General features: G+C 34.5%; 1 protein-coding gene across 3 annotated transcripts in view; it reads right to left on the bottom strand.

Annotated features, from left to right (window-relative positions):
* Positions 1–21,336, bottom strand: part of Galnt13 (polypeptide N-acetylgalactosaminyltransferase 13) — a 497,787-nt gene that overhangs the window by 305,011 nt on the left and 171,440 nt on the right. The window contains exon 2 of one of the 3 annotated variants that reach the window (XM_090342815.1): positions 4,789–4,892. The exons of the other annotated variants lie outside the window; for them this stretch is intronic. The gene's annotated coding sequence lies outside the window, so the exon portion shown is untranslated. The remainder of the gene's footprint in view (positions 1–4,788; positions 4,893–21,336) is intronic. 3 annotated transcript variants of the gene reach the window in all.

Consider the following 21,336-nt stretch of genomic DNA (forward strand, 5'->3'; position numbering starts at 1 on the left):
AATCTGTCATAGTTAATAAAATCTTTCTGCTCTGTTTTTCCACTTCTCATCTTTGTCCAATTTAATATCAATTGATTATTATTTTGTCTTTCCTGCTAAATACCAAGGACTTACTAAGAGTTTTGTGCCACAAATAATCTAATTTATGAAAATTTCCTTTTACAATTTTGTGGTACTCTTTCACAGTATTTATATGTTCTACTATTTTGTAAATTATACACTTAACTACATATTTTAACTATAACTGAGCTTTCAGTTTTTGTACTTTCAGGGTATAGTAGGATCCTTTCCTAAATCCAATTTAATAAATTCAATAAGCATATACTGAATTGTGCCTGGTTCTAATAAGGAGTCTTGGGGAATCTGTATACATACAACATTCCAAAAACTTTTAATGAATTGACAGAATTTATTCCCTTGTGGATGCTATAAGAATACTCAGATTCATTAAAAGTAAAATGTTAAAGCCAGGTGAAGTGGCTCAAGCCTGTAATCCCACCTACTCAGGAGGCTAAGATCTGAGGATCACTTTTCAAAGCCAGGATGTATAGAGGGGAGAGGAGGATAAGAAGGTTGATGGACATTGTATTAATAAACTGCTTTGCTAAACAGTAACTCCTCTGTACAACTACTTAAAGATAATTTTAAATGAACAGAAATGAAATACAGATATGTTATTATAGTTGGAAATACCACCATACTTCTTGCAATGGATTTGGCAGACATATAATCAATAAGAATCAATAAGAATTTTGTAACTCAAATGGTAATACTAATAAACCTGAATTAATTGAAATTACTAGAGTATACATTGAGAATTTACAACAATATAATTTTGCAAGTTCACATGAAAATACACTAACATAGACCACATTTGGTAATCTATGTTATAGAAAATTTTTTAAATTTGATCTTTTTTATTCTTTTCTTTATGGTTTATTCTCTGCTGTTGCTGTATTTGATTTGAGGACCTGGTGTGTTGCATATATATTTATTTGTCTTTTTGAATCAGGGAAGAGAAGGGGGAAAACAAGATGGAAAGGACAAAATATGTAGTAACAACAATATTCACAAGACAATATGTTGAAAAGGAATTCTACAGCTCTGGGGGAGGAGATGGAAATTGGGAGAAAAACATGGGAAAGAGGTAACAATGTTCAAGAAGTAATTTACTCACTCTATCATGCATATAACTATAACCACTCTATATATCACTGTGATAACAAAATATTTTTTAAAAAACACCTACAGTCTATGTTTACAGAACACAATGGAATTAAACTAGAAATCAGTCACATAAACACAGCTGGGAAATGCAAATTATTTGCTAAAATTAAACAATGTGTAAATAATACATGGGTCAGCAATTCTTGTCAAATTTTTGAAAATATTTTGAACTAAATAGTAAATGAAAGTAAATGAACTAAATGAAAATAAAACTTATGTTTGTAAACTTTAGTAGAAACAATTCATAGAGAAAAATTCATAGTATCAAATACATTTATTGCAAATGAGGAAATACTTACATTAAATAACCTAAATTTGTAGCTAGGAAAGACTAGAAATTTAAGACCAAGTAAACAGAAAATAGGAAATAAATCATTGAGAAAAGTGAAACACAGAGATGAAATAAGTAATTATAAATGGTAATACCATTTCATATATTTCAATTTTATAGTAAATCTGAATGGATGAAGAGGTGCTGTTTATTGTCACAGCTCCTAGTATTACCAACAGGGACATCATAAGTATGTTAATTTTGAACCTATTTTGAAACCAATAAGAAGTTATTAACAATATCTATGCTACTACATATTATACTCAACATATTTTACAACTAACTTTGCAAATGGAATCAATATTAATACAAATAAAAGCCAAAATATCAATTTAGAAGAGATAATAAAATTTTGTGGATGGGGATCTCATTGAGGGCATAGATAAGGTTTTGATAATAATTTCACTATTAACAAACATGTTTAATAATTTTTCAGAGTTTGAGATTTCTGTAAACTTAATGCTACTGCATGCTACTGCCCAATGCCACTGTAAACATGATGTGCTTCTTATGACTTTTTTTGTTTCAAAATACAAGGATTTCTCTCTTTTTTTATTTTTTATTGTGATTAATAGAAGGGTTACATTATATTCACCAGATAGAAGGTGCATAACTTCACAAACATTGATAGCCTTTCTTATGACATGGTCCCCATTTCTCTCCACCCTTCCTCTGCTTATCTTGATTTCCTCCCTTTCCTATCCAATTTCAAATAACCATTTAAGCACATATAAAATATATCAGATAACAGGGTGAAATATTGTAACAATATGAGATAACCAAGGGATGGCAAAGGAGATGAGAGATAAATACATTAATAACAACAGTCACTCATTATATGGCTTTTGTTTCCTTCTCCTGGAGGTCCTTACATTTATTGTCATAGTATTTGACCTAATGTTTCTAGATTTTGTTCTATTGTCAATCTCTGCTAGAAGAGCCCAAGGTTTCTACTGATTATGACAAATGAGGGAAACCATTGGGCCTATGTTCCTTTGAGTCGGCCTTACTTCACTTTATATGATTTTTTCTAAGTCTTTCCATTTCCTTACAAATGGGGTGATGTTCTTTCTGACAGCAGCATAGAATTCTATTGTGTATAAATACCACAGCTTGTTGATCCACTCATCAACTGAGGGACATCTGGGTTGGTTCCATATCTTTGCTATGGTAAATGGTGCTGCAATGAACATCATTGTGCTAGTGGATATAGTATGCCCTTGTTTCTGGACAATTGGGTAAATGCCAAGTAGTGGAACTGCTGGGTCATAAGGGAGCTCTGTATTTAGTCTTTTGAGGAACTAGCATACTGCTTTCCATAGTGGTTGAATGAGTTTGCACTCCCACCAACAGTGTAGTAGTGATCCCTCCTGGCCACATCCCCTCCAGCATCTGTTGTTATGAGATTTTTTTAATACTAATCTATCAATGACATTAACTGTGTTTCAAAGCCAGAATCTGAGTTGAGTAATTACCTAAAACAAAATACCAGTCTTCAGTAACTATGACTTTATATTTTTGAATTTATTATTAAAATATACTTTAATGCTTTAAATTATAATCAAAGTTGTTTGTAAAATTAATTTTAATTAAGCAATAAATGTTCTTCCTTATTCCATGTATTGTAACACTGTAGAGAATTGAATACCTTCTGAGTTGAGGAACACCTTAAGGCATTCTCTTGGTTAGTACCCTTATAATAAGAAAATACTTCCATAACTCAAAAACAGGGATAAAAGGGAAAATAAAAAATGTCTTTATATAAATTTGTCTGATTTATAGATGAGAAGAGGAAGCACAGAAAGGGTTCAGCATTGACTCAGCAGTGATACTCACTGGACACTATGCTGGATATGAAGTGTACAACATGGGCCAGAGAAGTGTCAGGAAGGGAAAGGAAGAAAATGAGGCAGGAGGTGACACTTAAAAAAAAAAAAGAAAGGTACTGCACTCATTTCCTGACATATAACTGCAAGCCTTCTGTACAACACCTTTACAAAAAAAAGTTAAGAAAATGAGAGAATGAAAGCAGTTCTTCTGTTGTTGTTGGTCAAAGGGCTTGAACCCTAGGCCTGGACGTTGTCCCTGAGCTCTTCAGCTCAAGGCTATCCCCCTACCCTTGAGCCACAGAATCATGTCTCTTTTTCTGGTGGTTAATTGGGGATAAGAGTCTCATGGACTTTATCGACCGGGCTGGCTTTGAAATGTGATCCTCAGATCTCTACCTCCTGAGGACCAAGGATTACAGGTGCCCAGAAAAACAATTATTTTCTTATGGAGATGTTTCTGTTACTTCTTAGAACTAATACACTCATTGTGAAAATGACGATATCGATTTTACAGGAGATTCTCATAAAATCTGAAATATTTTGTAGAACAGAACATCTAACTTCTGCATTCATGATTAGATGTTAAATGTGTTTATTTTGAAATACTGAATTACTGAATGGTCTAACATTCATTAAGATAACACTTTGTAAGCTTTCAACTATTATAGAAATAGTCTTTATTATTCATTTTCATCACCTTTAAAAACAGTCATTTTAGATACACCATATGAATTGAGAACTCTTTCTTTTTAGTTATTAAGAAAATCCTATTCTTTCCTTTGCATTTCTGAATAAACACCATAGGCATTAAGCCAAAGGTAAGTGAGTTAATAAAAAGAACGAATAGTAAATGGAATGAAAAATCTAGTATGTTACTGAAAATGTCTTGGATGTGTTAAATAGGTAAGAGGAACCAATTTTCCATTAATATAGAGCTGAGCAAACATCTATCTTCTACCTGTAAATGAATAAGTGAATATTTTTTCATATGAAATTGGGTAAGTTTTAACTTTGAATTTGATCTGAATTGAATATATTACATACAGGTTTCAGAAAAAATAATCAATAGAATGCTGATAAAAAGTAACACACATTATGTTTTTGAAAATAAAATTAGTGTATCTCTCAATACTTTTTTGATTGATGTGTAAGTGCTGATTCTTCATTCTTGGATGCTCATGTTTTCACTTGGTTTTTTCACTCTAGGCTGACAATCCACCATTTAAGGTACCAATAACTGTCACAAAGCCTTTTTCATCCAAGCTGGCTTTGAACTGAGAGCTTCATATCTCAGACTCTGGAATAGTAAGGATTTCCGCCAATTGCAAGTAGACATATCTTTCATTCATTTTTTATTATTGTATTTTATTTCAGGATAATGTATAGAAGGGTTACACTTACATTTATTGGGTTATGGGTGCATTACTTCTCGAACTTTGATACCCCTTCTCATATTTTTTTTCTCCTTTCCCTTCCCAATCATCTTGTTTTCTCCCTTTCCTTCCCTATTTCAAATAAACAAATAAACATATGTACAGTATACAGGAAATGTATCTATAGAATACATATAAGATGCAGATATACTATAGGATACAGATATAATCTATATATATTATATCTATCTATCCAAATGATAAGAAAAATAGCTATGCTGAGAAACATCCTCAATTCCACTGAAGATGTAAAATAAAATGATTGACAAAATGCTTTAAACATTTAAGACTCTCCAATAATTGTTTGACTTGATTACTCATTTGCCCTATATATTGCCTATAATATATTATATTATTTTCCCTATGTGTACCTAGATTTGAAATCAGTAATTTAGCAGGAAGTAAACCACTTAATCTGTGCCTGCTTTTATTTGCTTTAGTTATTTTTCAGAAAGTGTCTCATATTTTGGTCTAGAGCCAGCCTATGATTTCTGTTTTGTTGTTGCTGCTGATGGTGGTGGTAGTGGAGGTTTTTGTTTGTTTGTTTGTTTGTTTGTTTGGGGAGGTCATGGGGCTTGAACTCAGCCTGGGCACTGTCCCTGAGCTCTTCAGCTCAAGGCCACCACCCTACCCTTGAGCCAAACTCCATTTCCCACTTTTTAGAGGTTAATTGGTCCTTTGGGCCCAGTCTGTCTTTGAATCTTGATGCTCACATCTCAGACACCTGAGTAGGTATGATTACATGTGTGAGCCTCCACGCCGGCTCAATTTCTGGTTATTTTTGGATTTTTATTATCAATCAATGAATGCTAAATATTTAAGTTTTGATAAAAGGTATCAATAAAATATGAATATGAAAAAGGAAAAAGAATGTATGTACTCAGAAGGAGACAGGGTATAAAAGAAATATTCACCACTTACTATCTATTTCACATGTAATTTTCTTTATTCGTATAATTTTATTTCTTCTACACTTGAGACACAAGTAGGATTTCATTTTCATTGAATGCCATATGAAATCTTTCTTGGTTAAGTACTTAAATTCATTTTAAATTTTTTTCTGGTTAGTACTTTAAAAGCTGATGTAGGTAATACTCTACATTTGTTTATTTAACAAGTTCTGGAAAACAATGCTGCTATTTCCTTGGACCTGCACAAAGTCATTTTCTTTTCAAGAAGTCATTCAAAGCAAAGAAGTACCCACAGCTGCTGCACTCACAGTTTCTTCTGTAGCACACTCTTAAGCACACACAAGGATGTATTTCTCCTTGAAAATAAGATGTTCTTACCTTAGTTATCAGTGTTCATGTTGACTCTGGTGTAAAAAAATGCTTCTCTACAGCTGCAAGTTTGGATTTGATACTGTTAAATAGACATTAAACACATTCCTACGTATCATTAAAGCTACTTCAGCTGCCAAGAAGGACAAGTGCACATTTTGAAGTGTTTGGCTATGACAGTGCAGTTTCTACAGTGACAGTTTTCAGTTAATTAAGTTAATTGCACAAGGTATTTTCGGCATTAAAGGAGACATAGCCCCCATGGAACATGCATTTCAAATTGTTCAGTTGCTTTTGAACTCCAAAAGATCAATATGAATTATAACAGGTATTTTTCATATCTTAAGCAGTCTCACAAAATGAGCTAAAAAGCCCTGAAAAACACACACACAGAGCCTTCGAATGCTCACAAAATGCCAATCATTCACTTCAAATTTTTTTCTTAATAATTTTAATTACTTCTTATGTTAAAATAAAATTAGCTTTGAGGACAGCAATATCCAGTCATTCCTATCAATGTAGAGGAGATATTTCAAAAATGACTACTTTAACTTGAAGGTTTTTCTAATTTTTCACAGAAGGACTCACAAGACAGAGCAGCTGGAACCTGGACTGTCAAAAGCACCAGCCTGAAACACTTGAACTGCTGTACACAAGTAAATTACACCACTTTTTTGCAGACATGAAGCATGAAATGCCTCCACTGGCAGCAAGGTTCTTTATTTTTAGCTTGTAGTAGCAAGGTTGCCAGCTGAGATTTCTGCCTATCTACATTTTCATAATAAACTCTCAGGGCACAATTAAGTATCTGATTACTGAAATGCAATTCCATCAACTAAATGACCCATTTAGTTATTGACTATGAAGCTTTACACTTGGTCACTGGCTTTGTGTCATCAGCCATTAATTAATAATAATATTGCAATGAATATTTAAAAATGGCCCTAAGAAAGTGAAAAATCCTTCAATTTAGCCATTTCTAAAAAATAAAATATTATATTTTATATAACAAAATGTAGTAGAGCTTCTATATGTTTTGATGAATGCCATCAATTCTATTAAAACTGTAAAATGTATGTTGCATGATTAAACATAGTGCATTAAGGACAACAATCACTCATTATATGGCTTTTGTTTCTATATCCTGGAGGTCCTTTCATTTAGCGTCATACTATATGGCCTTATGTATATAGGTTTTGCTCTGTTGTAAATCTCTGCTAGGAGTGTACCAAATAGTCATGCAGCAGACTTTTGGGGGAACTCTTTGTGGAGATGGGCTTAGAACCCATGGTCTAGTATAGGATGAGCTACTACTGTATCACTGAGTTACATTTCCAGCCTATGCAATAGGTATTAATGAGAAAATGTGCTATTTTCTTTTAGGTTTAGAAAATACTATTTACAGCTGGAAGCCATTGGCTTGTCGCTGTAATCCTAGCTACTTAAGTGGATAAGATTTGAGGAAAGCAGTTTGAAGTCAGCCCAAATAGGAAAAGTGTGTGATACTTTCTTCCAACTAATCATCAAAGAAATCTGGAGGAGGAGTTGTCTTCCAACTAATCATCAAAGAAATCTGGAGGAGGAGTTGTGGCTCAAGTGATAGAGCCCTAACATTGTGCTCAGGGACTGAATACAGACCCTGAGTTCAAGCTCAGACTGGGAAAAGAAAATCAAACATATTACTGACTACTGTGGATTGTAACTTTAATGTTGCATTTTAGTTTTTTAACAACATTTAGTATTATACATGTATAGATGCTTCTTTTGGGAAATATAGCATACATTTTTGTGTGGAGAAGTAGGGGCAAAGTGATTATGATAAATATAATGTTGAAATGTTATTTGTATGAAGTTAAAGAAAATTTGGCTTAAAATTGGAGTAATTTCCTACTTGTGGACAATGAGTTGTGAATGATTTCCTGATTCTGTGGAACAAGATTAACCATGGAGGTTAGTTCTATAGTGTCTGGGTAAAACAAGTACTTAAGGAATCTTATTTTAAAATTTGAAAAAATATAGTTTAAGTTTTCAAGAGTATTTTCAATAGACTTATAGTTCGAGTTTGACATGATAAGGTTTAATTTTGGGAAGTACTTGTGTTTGACCTCAGGACTCATACTTGCTAGGGTGATGCTCTACAATCTGATCAACCTTTCTAACTTTGTGCTTTACTGGCTATTTTCAAAACAGAGTCAAGCAAAAATTTCTGCCCTTGCTGACCTCAAACTGATACCTCAGTTTCATGACTTGTTAGGATTCTTAAATGGTGGCACTAATTTGAGCTGTGAGGGAAACTTTAGTAGCTGGGGTATCCCTGGCAGGAATAGATGCTGGGGATGAATTCTTAGGGCTATATTTTCCCTGATCCCAGTCTTATCTCTTATTCTTCTTCAAAGCTACCAATGCACTGGGCAGCAAGCCCCCTCCACCATAAGTTTCTACAACCATGATGTTCTACCAATTCTCAAGCACAAAGTTTCAGATCATGTCACCATAAACTGAATTCTCTGAAATTGTGAGCCAAAATAAATCCCTCCTCCCAATCAATTGTTCCACTTAGGCATTTGGATTCTTAGAGTGCTCCAGAACAAAAACGTGTACTGATACCTTGTGAAAGATCATTTACCTAAATCATATTTTATTTCATTAAACAAAATGAAAATAATGCTGGGCACTACTGGCTCACACCTGTAGTCCTAGTTACTCAGGAGCCTGACATCTGAAGATCACAAGTCAAAGCCACACTGAGCTTTGAAAGGAAAGGAAAGGAAAGTCTGTGAGACCAGAAAATAGGAAGTGGGACTGTGGTTCAAAGTGGTAGTGTGCTATCTAGCCTTGAGCAAAGGAGCTCAGGGACAGGGCCCAATCCCTGAGTTCAATTCCCCATGACTTTAATGACTCTAAAATATTTCAGTCCCTGAGTTCAATCCCCCATGACTTTAAAATATTAAATATATATATATATATATATATATATATTTTAAATTCCTTATTCTGAGCAGGAAGTGTTGCCTAGTGGTAGGGTGCTTGCCCTATGCATGAAGACTCTGGTTATATTCCTTAGTACCACATACTCAGAAAAAGCCAGAAGTGGTGCTGTGGCTCAAGTGGTAGAACTCTAGCCTTGAGAAAGCCTGGGCCCTGAGTTCAAGCCCCAGGACTGCCAAAAAATTCTCTGTTCTAATTATAAACAGTTATGATTGACTGCTTATATAACACTTTTCTAGAGAACATGTACAAACTTTAAACAATATACAGAATGTGAAGACTTAGGATTCTTGAGCAAAAGATAAAGTTAAAGCTAAACTACAGAAAAGATTTATATTAATATCCACTAGAAGTGAAATAAAGGGATATTAAAGTGTAACATATTGTAAAATCAATTAGACATTGAATTCTATTGTGAAGAATTGCAGTGGATGAGGTACAGTTCATGGCCACTTCTGTCTAGCACATTTTCACCATTCTAGGCAAATGTTTCACATTATAGTATAGTCATCTGTTTAGAATTATTAATGATCACTTGAAAAAGATGCAATTTTCCAATTGATCTGATACAAAAATCAGTAAGAGAAAATTAGACAAAGGAGCACAAAGCTGGTAATTACTATATAAATTCCCCCATGGATTACACAGAACTGTAAAATCTGGAACAAACTGAGTTCTGATTTCCCTACAAAGAGAATAAAATATAAGTAGTCCAAGCTTCACATTTATTCTAGAAAATTATATTATTGATATGAAGGCCAGCCTATTCTAGAATTGAAGCCTGACAGAAATATTTATTTATTTTTATTTGATGATCTTGAATATACATGGAAAAACAAACAAAACATGCCATCCTTTTACATATTTATTAAATTTTATATGACCAAACATGTGACAGTATTCTCAACCATCTCAACGGACATATGAGGTAATATATTTGAAACCTACTTGTCAAACTACAATAGATGCTTTAGAAAAATAATAAACTTCAAGTATTTTTTGCTAGGAAGTTGGGGTGAGAAACAGCATCATCAAATAGACTCAGACAAGTAAATATATAATAGACTGTGAAATAAATCATAGAATAAGTAAAATTAATTTGAGTAAACTCAAAGTTGAATTGTAAGTGCTAAAGCTAAGCATATAAAAGACATACAGTTACTCAGCTGGGTGTGGTGACACATGTAATTCTGGCAAAATGTAAGGAAAAATTAAAAAGACTAGCATTTTGAGTTTGTACTGGACAAAGATTATGAAACCCTATCTGAAAATCAAACTAATCAAAAATGAGGAATAGGGATATGTGTGTGTTAAGGGGCAGATGCTTGACAATTGTAGGACAATGACCAGTAATTTAAAAAAATAAACAAATACAGAGACTTATAAAAGACAAAAGGTGTTATGAATTCAAAAATCACATGTCTTTGGTAAATCAATATACTTTGAGAATCAATATGTCAGACTTGAGAATCTGTATTTCTAATGATTTCAAATGTGTTCCATTAATTTATAGAAAAGTCTAAGAAATTACTCTATAAATTTATACCTTTTTATTACTCTTGAAAGAAAATACATTACACATTTTTAAAAAGACAGAGTTTTTAAACATTCTTAGAAAATACATTTTTGAGCAACAGACAACGTTTTATCATAATTTAATAATCTGTAAATGCTCATCATCCCTGTGTGTCTCAGAAGATAATTTTCTTTTTCTTTTCCTTATCTTGAATCTAAATTCATACCTGAAAACATTATCAATAAATCAAATCTCCAGAAAGTCAAACAAAACTAAAATAATGTTTGCTAAGTATTAAGGATTTCAGAGCTAAAAATGGTAAAATCACAAAGGAGATCTCTGTCTTTATTTACGTAGAGGTAAGAAACAATCTTTCCTTCTTCAGTCAGTCCAAAGAATCCTCTTGTCAGTCCAAACAAGTATCAGTCACAGACCAGAGAAATCAGTGAGCTGCTAATGAAAGGATCTCCAGGATAAGAAAACAAGAGCTTTATCTTGTGTGATTGTTGTTCTTAATGTACTATGTTATTTCTCTTCTTTTTGGATGCCCTTTGGTTAATCTCATATTCTTATATTTGACTTTGCTACCTGGCATATTGTATACAGGTTTATTTGTTTATTGAAATAGGAAATGCAAGGAGGGGAAAAGATGATTAGGAGGGCCTGGGGGAAGGGAAATGGGGACAAAAACTTGAGAAGTAGTATCAATGTGTGAGAAGTAATGAGAATATAACTGTAACCCTCTTTAGCTGGCATTCACTAGATGTTCACAATTTTTGACTGGTGTTATCACTATTTCTTTTTGTGCACTTACAGACCAGTCTAATACAACCACTGATAAGCGATTTATGACCAAAACAATAAGCCTCTCAATCCAATCTCTATTGTATTTAAGTCCCTCTGAACCTAGAGTATAATTGAACACCTAGATATACAGTATTGTTCAACAGCCATCAAGTGTAGATCCATGCATTATAAGGGTTGAAAGATGAACAGAGGACCAGAGATAGAAAAATAGAATGAGAAAGATCAGGGGAGGTACAAGAGGATTAACGTAGGAGTGTAAGATTATTATAGTAATGAAGAAAAGGTATAGCGTAAGGATAACTGACCTAAGTTGGCAAGTAGGTAGCGTATTTGAGTACAAAGTTTGGAAAGTATTAGATAAAACTCACGTGTTGCTACATGACTAGCTCTCAGCCCAACCAGTGGCCTCACAGTGGGCTGTGGGATGGATCTGCGAGCTTCAGTCTGAGCACGTTGGGCAGACATTTTCCTGTGCTGCTTCCAGAGGCAGCCCCCAGCCAAGGGTCTGGGGTTTGAGAGTTTCCAGGGGCTCTCAGCAGAACCAGCGTCACCCTGCACTAGAATTAACTCCAAATGGATCAAAGACCTGGAGGTAAAAGCTGACACACTGAAAACTTTACAAGAAGGAATACGAGATACACTAGGCCTCCTTGGCACAGGTCAAAACTTTCTTAATAAGGACCAAGAATCACAGCAAATAAGAGAAAGGCTGGATAAGTGGGACTGCATTAAACTGCAGAGCTTTTGTATGGCAAAGGACATAGCTAATAAATTAATTAGGAAGCCTAGAGAGTAGGAGAAGATCTTCACCAACCAAACAACAGACAAAGGCCTCATATCTAAAATACATCAACAGCTCAAAAAATTGAATCACTCCAAAACTAATCCCCAAAGTAACAACCATCCCATTAAAAAATGGGCCAAAGACTTAAAAGAGAGCCTTCTCTGAAGAAGAAACAAAAATGGCCTATAAACACATGAAGAAATGCTCAACATCTCTGGTCATAAAAGAAATGCAAATCAAAACAACTCTAAGATTCCACTTCACTCCAGTTAGAATGGCCAGGATCAGGAAAACAAATAACAACAGATGCTGGAGGGGATGTGGCCAGATGTGGAGGGATCCCTACTACACTGTTGGTGGGAGTGCAAACTCGGTCAACCACTATGTAAAGCAATATGGCAGTGCCTCAAAAGGCTAAACATAGAGCTCCCCTATGACCCAGCAATTCCAGTACTTGGCATTTACCCAATGGTCCAGAAACAAGGGCATACTAAATCCACTAGCACAATGATGTTCATTGCAGCATTATTCCCCACAGCAAAAATATGGAACCAACCTAGATGTCTCTCAGTTGATGAGTGGATCAACAAGATGTGGTATTTGTACACAATGGAATTCTATGCTGCTGTCAGAAAAAACGACATTGCCCCATTTGTTAGGAAATGGAAAGTCTTAGAAAAAATCATATTAAGTGAAGTAAGCCAGACCCAAAGGAACATAGGCTCAATGGTTTCCCTCATTTGTCACAATCAGTAGAAACCTTGGGCTTTACTAGCAGAGATCTGCAATAGAGCAAAACCTTGATACATAAGGCCATATAGTATGAAGCTAATTGAAAAGACCTCCAGGATATTGAAACAAAAGACATACAATGAATATTGTTGTCCTTAATGTACTATGTTGTCTCTCATCTCCTTTGCTGTCCCTTGGTTATCTCATATTGTTACAGTATCTCACTTGGTTATCTGATAATTGGATTTATTTGTATTTGGTTATTTGGTTATTTGAAATTGGATAGGGAAGGGGGGAAAACCAAGATGGGGGCGGGGAGTGGAGGGGAGGGTAATGGGGACCAAGACATGTGAAAGGGTATAAATATATGTGAATTAATGTACCTTCTATCTGGCAAATATCATGTAACCCTTTTATTAATTGCAATAAAAAATTAATTAATAAGACATTTACCTGAAGACAATAGCTGGGGATCAACATAAAATAGGAACAGAGCAATCTGGCTTTTTTTGTTACTATTATTAAATATATTTTGACTATTATAGCCAATGCAATAAGACAAAGGAACTAAGAGATATAAATACAGAAAATAAATAAATCTTTGCTTGAAAAAAAAATATATATAACTGTAACCCCTCTATACACTATAATAAAAATTATAAAAAATAAATCTGTGTGCTGACCTTTCTTCCTTACATTTCCCAAGTTCAGCATTTTGGGGAGTAGACAAACTACTTTGTCTTCTTTCTAGGATTGTTTTTCTTTTTGTCATTTTATTCATTTCACTATTATTTAAGGAGATTGTGCCACTTTGAATCCAAATATTCCCCAAGGCCCATGTTACAGGTTTGCTCCATCGTACTGTTACTGGCAGGAACTGGACCTAATGCAAGGTGTTACACTCTGGAGGGGCTATCCTCTAATGGAAATGGAAGATCCTGGTCTCTTGTTCTTATCCTTCCCTTCCTGAGTATTGTAAGCTAAACATTTTGTCCTGTACAGTACATATATCATTATGTAATACTTTCATACCAGCTTCTAAATATCCAGATGCAGACACAATGAACTTAAAACGTTAAGGCTTTACTCTAAACCCATCTTCTTTTCAAGATGATAACCAAAGGCATTTTCAACAGCAATAAAAAGCTGACAAATTCAGATCCTAAGCCCTTAAGGATGTATTCTTCCATAGAATGTACTCATCTTTTGTTCATCTTTCATTTCAGTCTAGTGTCAGATCCAACTTAAGAAGGTAAAGATGTGTACTTTTAGTCACTTGGAAAACATATGATATTGACACACTTGATTTGCTAAACTAAATTTCACACATTGCATTGTAAATAATTCTTGGGTTTTTATATTTTACACAGGAAATTTTGGATATGTGGATACTTACAAATCTGTATCACCACCTCTAACAAGTACATTGCATTTGAGATAATCAATCTGTTGATATAGATTATGCTGTATTTATGTAAATACCCAATTTATAATGTAAATATTCATTTACTAAAACTCTACCATAAATTTTAAGTATCATGAAAACAAATTCAGAAGTAAATCTTGTGGATGGGTTATATTTGTTGTGTGGAAAAATCAGTGCTATGAGTAAAGATGCACAAAATTAAAAGATGAGTAAATATGGTGAGTGAGAATAAAACTGTTTATATTTATAAATTGATTCTGATCCAAATCTAAAGGTAAGCCAAAGCCATGAGAGTAAATACAAAGAACTTTTCATACTAAACATATGTTTAGTATGATGCATATACATTTAATCACTAAAAAGAAACTGTTAATATTGCAGCTTACAGAAATATTTAATAAAATTTGATAACCAGAGTAAAGTAACTTCCCAGTGTATATCATTTTGATCTTATACAATTAACAAGTCAAATTACAAAGTGTTTAAGAACACATAAATTCCATAAATGGTTACTCATTAAAAGAATGCCAAAAGGTAGAAAAATAACACTTAAATATGTTATCATACATAATCTTTATTAAGCTTGGTTACATAAAGAGTGAGCACACTGAAGACTGGAGATTAGGTAGTAAGCCTGAACTAACTATCAATTAAATGCTAGGGGCAGATATCAAATCCAAGACTCTGGACTCAGAAGCTTTTAATCCACTCTTTTTTCAGAGAACAGGCTTTTCCACACTATGTTGTTTCATAATATCAATAAATTCTCAAAGAAGCCTCTGTGATTCCCATTGTTTGTGCACTGGGATATAATTAGATACCTAATAAGCTTTTGTGATGGCAACCTGCACCTGAAGAGAGCAAAGACTTATGTAAACAAACGGAAGACATCTACACTCAGCTCTTACTGTTACCATTAACATCATACTTGTACTTTCTTTGAATCAACAGTTAAATTATTTCCAAGCAATAATTTACAACTGCTGTAATTTGAAGCTTTAATATGAAATGAAGAATTTCCTATTCCTCAAAGATTTAGTTTAAATTGATACTTCTCTTCCATTTGAAATGTTCTATGTAGAATTATCCCTGCCAAATATTTAAATTTCCTGGACAAGTGAAGTATAGTATAAAGAAAAAAAAGTAATATAACTTAGTAGGACCATACATACAGATCAATTGTGTGAATTTATGTTCTATAGTATTCTATTACAGAAACTCTTTCAAAGAACAGGCAGAGACGGGACCAGTAACTAAGCATGACCTTGCAATTATTGGAAAGCAATTAAATTGCCTTTCTGATCACAACAAAATGTAACAGTGAAGGAGAATTTAGACATTTCATTCTTGAGTAAGAAATGTGAAGTAAGATTCAAAACTGATGGTCATGGTAAATTATTCAAAACCCAAAAAGATTGGTAAACAATTCCAATACCTTGTAACTCACAACTGATCTCTACTGAGGAGTTACAAAAAGGAAAGCACTCAGAATGAAGAAAGGAACTTTATAAAACATGAAGTTATCATTAGTAGTACTGTCAGCATGAAAACTTATTTGAGAATTCATAAAGAGCTTCCTCATTATTTTAACCAATATATATATATATATATATATATATGTGTGTGTGTGTGTGTGTGTGTGTGTGTGTGTGTGTGTGTGTGTGTGTGTGAATATGGACATCTGTATATACACTTTATAATAAACAGAAAGCATTTTCCTAAGGAGACATGAAAGGAAATTACATTATACTTAACTCAAAATTGATGTTTTTGGAAATTTATAAGGCTTGCCTTAAACTTACGATACTTATTTTATAGAGCAAAATTTCATTTGAAAACTTCTTTTCATCATTAAGACATGTTAATCTATTTTTATATTATTTGGGTAAAATTACTATGGTGCAAACTATGTGATCTAAAAATCTTGTCGACCAGTTTAGGGAAATTGCTATTTTGCAGTAAAGTGACAGGAAAGTAAATTTCAAGAAATTACTAAAAATTATTTTGTACAGTTTTTTTTACCATGTCTTGCTGTTAAACTATCACTTTTAAACATATATTTTTCACTCAGGATTTGTACAAAGGGGTTATGATTCCATAAGTCAGGTTATGAGTACAATGACAATAAATGTCACCCATTCTATTATTTCCCCACATTTCTTTCATCCCATCTCTACTCTCAGTTTATGTTGCTCAATTTTTACATAATGTACTTTAGCCATAAGAATTTCATTTGTAGCTGAGTGCGGTGGCTCATGCCTGTAATCCTAACTACTCAGGAGGGTGAGATCTGAGAATCACAGTTCAAAGCCAACCAGGGCACAAAAAGACTTGTTATTGTTATCTCCAATTAACCTCTAGAAAACGGGAAGGTGGGGCTTGGCTCAAGGCTAGGGCGGTAGCCTTCAGGTAAAGACCTCAGGGACAATGCCCAGGCCCAGGAATAGGGTGGTATTCTTAAGCTGAAGAGCTCAGGAACAGCGCCCAGGGCAAGCTCAAGCCCTGTGACCCCTCCCCCCACAAAGATTGCATTTATTTAACCTCTTTTTCAACCATTGTCCATTTGTGTGCCCCACACACACAAAATTGTTTCTCTTCTGAGAATTCATTTCCTTAAAGAATGGGATATACTTTAGGTAGAGTTCAATGATCTAATTTCTCTGAACTGTTTGAAAGACCCCAAGTCAGAATCATAGGACTGCCATTCTAAGTTTTAGCTCATGCTTATAACCAGGTGTTTTGCTAACTAAGGAATTGGAGCCTGCAGGCCATAAAACTACTCCTTGACAATTGAATGAGAACTTCCTGTCAGTTCCCCCAGCTTGGGAAGCTCCCTAATCCTTATCTTATCTCATTCAACCACCTGATGGGTGTAAACCTGAGATTTAGCCTAAACCTACCCTTTTCCCTTAGTAGTAAAAATGGATTGCAGCAAGAGCCCCTCACCCTCCAAAGCAAGAGCTCACATCTTGCTGAATACCAAGGATTGTTTCCTCATACCAAGGATTGTTTCCTCATACCAGGGGCCAGAGATGTGCAACTTAGCACGAACACTATCTAAATGGTGATTGGTCAAATTGTATGGTTTGTTCTAAAATTATTGGCTGCCTGCGTGCAGACCTTGTTGTAATGCTTTAAACTTATTGGCTAAAGAAGCGCGGGCTCTGCTGTAACGGAGTGTGTGGACCTATAAAAAACCAGCCCCAGGACAGTTCGGGGCTCTCAGCCACTGACCCGAACCTTGCGGATCTCGAGGACACGTGTACCTGGGAGCCCGAGCATGCCCAAATAAAACCCTCTTGCTCATTGCATCCAGTGGTCCATGTGTGCGTCCTTGGGTGCGGGTCTCCGCGGCTCTTTCACTGTTAAGGAACTGTTAAACTATCTTTTTGAATCCATTACTGCTGAAGGTTCAAAACTAGGGCAGCAATTAGTATTCTTTGAAGAAATATTCACTGAATAAAAGAAATAATAGTGGTTATGTTTTTGGAAGGTTGTTGTGGAACATTTTTAATTTTTTTTAGCATTATACTATACAAGTCAATACATACAGAGTAACTCTGTCAAGCCCCTTCAATCTTATTTCAAGGTCAAAAAGATGAGCAGTCCCATAATGCATACTTTCAGGCCTTGTGCTTCGAATGTGTTTCTTTCTTCCCTTGATACTATATCTTAAAATAGAAAGTTTAAGTTACTCTTCATAACATTTAGCATTCATTTTTCAGACACACCAAATTTGAAAACTCCTTGTTATATTAAATTATGTCAATATCAAGTTTATTCTAATACCATTACTTCCACTTAAGTATTCAAATGTATTTCTGTTATAACCACATTAAGGGAAATGACAAAAAATGCCTTTAGCTATCAGGCACTAATGGTTAACTGGTTAACCATAGCTACTTAGAAGAATGAGTTCTGAGGATCCAGGTTTAAAAGCCAGCCTGAGTAGGAAATTATAAATGACTGTTAAATTGACTACCAAAAATCCAGAAGTAGAAGTTTGACTAAAGTGGTAGATTGCTAGCAAAAAAATCTCAAGATTTTGAGTTTAAACAACAGGATTATCACAAAAAGTAAAAGAAATGGAATTGATTTGAGAAGGATAAAAAGGACCGTTTAAAAATCTGCACTAGTTCCATGGAACATTCCTCAGTATAATAAAGGCTGTTTATAACAAACCCACAGCTAGTATTATACTTAATAGCGAATAGATAAAGCCATTCCCTTTAAAATCAGGAAGGAGACCAGGATGCTCACTCTCTCCAATCCTCTTTAACATAGTATTAGAATTCCTAGACAGAGCAATATGGCACGAAGAAAGCATAAAGGGGATCCAAATAGGGAAAGAGGAAGTGAAACTCACCCTCTTTGCAGGTGACGAGATTCTGAATTTAAAGAACCCTGTACACTCCACTCCCAGGCTCCTTGAGCTAATTCAAAACTTTGGAAAATTAGCAGGATATAAAATTACCCTCAAAAATCAATTGCCTTCCTATATGCCAACAGTGAGAGAAATGAGGCAAGAATCAGGAAAACAACTACTTTTGCAATAGCCCCAAAGAAATAGGAATTATCTTAACTAAGATGTTGAGGTCTTTGATCCACTTTGAGTTAATGCTTGTGCATGGGGAAAAGCTAGGGTCAATTTTTAGTTTTCTGCATGTGGCTGCCCAGTTTTTCCAGCACCGATAATTGAATAGACTGTGTTTGTTCCACTGTATATCTTTGGCTCCTTTGTCAAATACAAGTTGCCTATAGGCATGTGGTTCTATTTCTGAGTTTTCTATTCTGTTCCACTGATCTTCTGGTCTGTTTTTGTGCCAATACCAAGCAGTTTTTCTTATTATGACTCTATAGTAGAGTTTGAAGTCTGGTATTGTAACACCACCAGCAATGCTCTTTTTGCCTAGAATTGTATTGGCTATTCAAGGTCTTTTCTTCTTCCATATGAATCTTTGGATTATATCTTCTATTTCCATGAAGAATATCTTTGGGATTTGGATGGGGATTGCATTGAATTTGTATATCAATTTTGGCAGTATAGCCATTTTCACAATGTTGGTTCTCCTAGCCATGAGCATGGGATGTCTTTCCATTTCCTAGTGTCCTCTTTAATTTCTTTCATTAGGCTTTTATAATTTTCATTGAATAATTCCTTTACTTCTTTGGTTAAGTATATTCCTAAGTATTTTATTCTTTTGGGGGCTATTGAGAATGGGATCATTTTCTTGATTGGGCCTTCTGTTTGTGTATTGTTGATGTACAAGAAGGCTACTGACTTCTGAAGATTGATTTTGTATCCTGCCACTTTGCTAAAGTGGTTTATTAATTCTAGAACTTTGGGAGTGGAGTTTATTGGGTCACTCAAGTAGAGAATCATGTCATCTGCGAATAGGGATAGATTAATTTCTTCTTTCCCTATGTGGATCCCTTTGATGTCCTTTTCTTGCCATATTGCTCTGGCTAAGGGTTCCAGCAGTATATTGAAGAGAAGTGGAGAGAGTGGGCATCCCTGTCTAGTTCCTGATTTTAAGGTGAATGGTTCCAGTCTTTCACCATTTAGTATAATACTGGCTGTAGGTTTTTCATTTATGGCTTTTACTATTTTGAGGAATGTACCTCTTATTCCAATTTTTTCTAGTGTTTTCAACATGAATGGGATGTTGTATTTCGTCAAATGCCTTCTCCGCGTCCAGAGAAATTATCATATGATTCTTATCCTTAACTCTATTGATATGATGTATTACATTGATTAATTTGCGAATGTTAAACCAGCCTTGCATTTGTAGGATGAAGCCCACTTGATCATAGTGTATGATTTTTTAAATGTTTCTGGATTCTGTTGGCTAATATTTTATTGAGGAGTTTTCCGTCTGTGTTCATTAGAGAGATAGGCCTGTAGTTTTCTTTTTTTGTTGGGTCTTTCCCTGGTTTGGGGATGAGAGTAATATTAGCTTCATAAAATGAGTTTGGTATTGCTCTTTCTGTTTCTATTTCTCAGAAGAGTTTCAAGAGTATAGGTGTTATTTCATCTTTAAATGTCTTGTAGAATTTCGCAGTGAATCCATCTGGACCTGGGCTCTTTTTGGTTGGCATTTCACTGATTGCTTCCACAATTTCGTTGTAAGAAATTGGTCTGTTCAATTTGTTTACCTCATCGTTGTTCAGTGTGGGCAGCCTATATTTATTTAAGAAATCATCCATTCCTACTAGATTTTCTTGTTTCTTTGAATATAGGCCCTGGTAGTACCTATTCATTATGGACTGAATTTCTTGGGAATCAGTTGTGATTGTGGGGTCTCTAATCTCATTTATTTGAGTCTCTCCTTTCCTTTTTTTGATTAATCTTGCCAAGGATCTGTCAATTTTGTTGACTCTTTCAAAGAACCAACTTTTTGAGTTATCAGTTTTGTGTATAGTATAACTTATTTCAATCTCTGAAATTTCTGATTTTATTTTGTTATTTCTGTCGTTCTACTTCTTTTAGGATGAACTTTTTCTTGCTCCTCTAGGTGTTTCAGTTTTTTTTTTAAGGTTATTTACGTGCTCTTCTTCTGTCTTTTTAATGTGCACTCCTAGCGCGATAAATTTGCCTCTTAGAACTGCCTTTGCTGTGTCCCATAAGTTCCTTTGTGATGTTTCTTGATTGTCATTACATTCAAGGAAGTTTTTAATTTCATTTCTGATCTGATCTGTTACCCAGGGCTTATTCAGAAGTGTGTTGTTCAGTTTCCATGTGATTGAATGCTTTTTTGACTTTGACTGCATTGTTCAGAATTAGTCTGACTCCACTGTGGTCTGATAGGATGCATGGGATTATATCAGACCTCTTGTATCTGCTTAAGTTTTCTGTATGAACTATTATATGATCTATTTTGGAGTGTGTTCCATGTGCTGCTGAGAAAAATGTAAAAAGTTTCGCCATTGGGTGGAAGACTCTGTGTATATCTGTTAAGCCCAGCTGGGCTATGGTATCATTT

The sequence above is a fragment of the Megascapheus bottae genome, chromosome 12 (genome assembly GCF_031878675.1).
Source record: "Megascapheus bottae isolate mThoBot1 chromosome 12, mThoBot2.hap1, whole genome shotgun sequence".
Lineage (NCBI taxonomy): Eukaryota > Metazoa > Chordata > Mammalia > Rodentia > Geomyidae > Megascapheus > Megascapheus bottae.